Genomic DNA, 2,845 nt, shown 5'->3' with positions numbered 1-2,845 from the left:
TTTAGTAGGTTTATTTGAAGATACCAATTTATGCGCAATTCATGCAAAGCGTGTTACAATTATGCCTAAGGATATACAATTGGCAAGACGTATTCGTGGAGAACGTGCATAAGCGTTTTTAAATGACAATTTAAAAAAAAAAAAACAAATAAGAAATATTTTCGGTCCTATATATAGGACCAACATATATTATTAATAAGAGTATATTATTTTTATTAAAAAATATATATATATATATATATATATATATATATATATTATAAATATAAATTATTGAAATAAAATTAAACATTATTAAAATTTTGTTATAATTATAAGCGATTGCTATTTCTAAAAATAAATAAATTTCATAAAATTTATATTATTTTATATTCATTTGAAATATTAAAAAAACTTCTCGCTTTAAAGTAACCATGTATGAGTTATAAATGCAATAAAATATTTATACAAAAAATAATATTTATTTGTTGATGCAATAATATAAAAGGTTTACATTTCTAAATAACATATATTTATATATGGTGTGTAAAAAAAAAGAAAAGAAGAAAAATAATTTATATTTTTAATATAAAAAGGCAACCGCACACAGTGTTCCCAAGCGGTCACCCATCCAAGTACTGACTGTGCCCAATGTTGCTTAACTTCGGTGATCGGACGAGAACCGGTGTTTTCAACGTGGTATGGCTGTTGCAGTAATAAATGAAAAATTTTTACAAATATATATTTTTCATAAATATCAATTAATATTAAAGTATATTATTAAAATTTTCAATGAAGTAATCAATTTAAATATATACTTATTTATTATACCATATATTTTAAATAAAAATGCAACCGCACACAGTATTCTCAAGTGGCCACCCATCCGTGGTACTGACTGTGGCAAATGTTTCCTAAACTATTATTTTATAAAATATTTATACAAAAAATAATTTTACTCTTATCAAATATTAATTTGTGGCCTGTATTAAGGCCTATGTTATTTTCATTTTTTAGCAAAAATAATGAAATATTTCAATATATTATTAAAGTAACAGATCATTTCTTTTTTGGTGCTGCTTTTTTAATTTTTGTAGGAGATGATTTGGCAACAGAAGCTTTCTCTTAGCTTTTGGTGCTTTCGGTTTACGAGCAGGGCTACTTTTGGCAGCGGATTTTTGTACTTTTTGCTGGTTTTGCTTTACTGGTGCTTTTTTTGATGCCGCTGATGATTTTGCAGTAACTTTTTTAGCAGCAGTTGATGATGATGGAGTCGCTTTTTTTGCTTTAGGCTTTTTGGCTGCCAATGATGTAGTTGTGGCTTTCTTTTCTTTTGGTGCCCGTTTACTTTTAGCACTCTTTGCTGAACCTTTTGCTCCACTTTCTTTTTTGGATACTTTTGATTTAGCTGAAGAAAGTAGATGAAGCGGAAGCAGCCAATTTGAATGAACCAGATGCACCTTTACCTTTAGTTTGTACCAAGGCTCCCTCAGTTACAGCAGCTTTTAAATATTTTTTTATAAATGGTGAAATTTTATCAGAATCCACTTTATAATTTGCAGCTAAATATTTTTTAATTGCTTGTAATGATGAACCACCACGTTCTTTTTAAATTTTTAATTGCGTTAACAACCATTTCTGATGTACGTGGATGTGTTGGTTTTGAATGTTGTTTTGTACGTTTTAGCACCAGAAGCTGTTGCTTTTTTTGTTGGTGTTGTAGAAGCAGCAGTAACCGCAGTTGCTGCAACAGCTGTAGAATTTTCTTCGGCCATATTTTTTACTTTATAAAAATAATGTATTTATTATAAATATTTAAATGATAAAAATATAATAATTCTATCAAATAAAAAATAAAGGTTTTCAATTATATCATTATTCACAATAATATAAGTCCCTATGTAAGTCAAAGTACCCATGTAGAAAAACACATAAAAATTAAATAGTATTTCTAATTTACTGTCGTAGTAAACATGATTTATTTTTCAATTTCTATAATATATAAAATAATAAATTATAAATTAATAATAATATTTATTTTATAAATTAAAATATATTTAATTTTTTTATTAACAATTATTAATAAACATAGTTTAATATTAATTATTTCAATCATACAAAACAATAATATTTTTAAGGTAAACTTAAAAAGTATATATTTTTATTTTTTATTTAATATCGATTTATTATCAAATTATTAGTATATAATAATTAAAAAATTTAATATATAAATATATATATTATAGTATAAGATTTCATTTTTAGAAAAACTTTTTTTGTCAATAATGAAAACGTATTATTATGAAATGTGTTAATCGAACATTGACAAAATATATTTCATTAGAAAATACTTTTATTTATGCATTAATATCAATAATTAACTATTAAATTAATTTTTTCATAATTATATAAAGAAATTTTATACTGATATAAGTATTTATATATTATAATATTTATTTTAAATATAAAAAAATTTATGACAAAATATATTATTAGAGTATTTGTGAGATTAATATAAGATTATTTTAAATAAGAATTAATTTATATAATTATTAAAATATTATTAATTTTATGTTATGTAATTTTAATAAAAATAAATAATATAATAAATATAAAAATTTTTTAACAATTTAAATTTTATATGATCTAAATAATTTTGTTAAGTACGATATGAGAAATCATTGTAAGCTTCGTTAAGAAACTTTGTAATATAAAAATAATAATAATAATATTAAAAATAAAATAAATTTGATACATATTTTTGGTTCATTCTGTGTATAAATCAAAGGATACCGAATAATTGGTAACGGATGCGATATATTATAGTATCGAGTATTAAAACATAATATATAAATTATCTTGTTAT

At 22.5% G+C, this 2,845-nt stretch overlaps 1 non-coding gene across 1 annotated transcript; it reads right to left on the bottom strand.

Moving 5' to 3' along the window:
- Positions 1-573: 573 nt before the first annotated feature.
- LOC123303677 lies at positions 574-692 on the bottom strand. Its single transcript, XR_006535775.1, has one exon. It is a non-coding gene; the product is annotated as a 5S ribosomal RNA (ribosomal RNA).
- Positions 693-2,845: the final 2,153 nt, after the last annotated feature.

The sequence above is a fragment of the Chrysoperla carnea genome, assembly GCF_905475395.1.
Source record: "Chrysoperla carnea chromosome X unlocalized genomic scaffold, inChrCarn1.1 SUPER_X_unloc_12, whole genome shotgun sequence".
NCBI classification, from domain to species: domain Eukaryota; kingdom Metazoa; phylum Arthropoda; class Insecta; order Neuroptera; family Chrysopidae; genus Chrysoperla; species Chrysoperla carnea.
The sequence above is the reverse complement of the archived record's forward strand: the minus strand, read 5'-3'. Positions and strand labels throughout refer to the sequence as shown.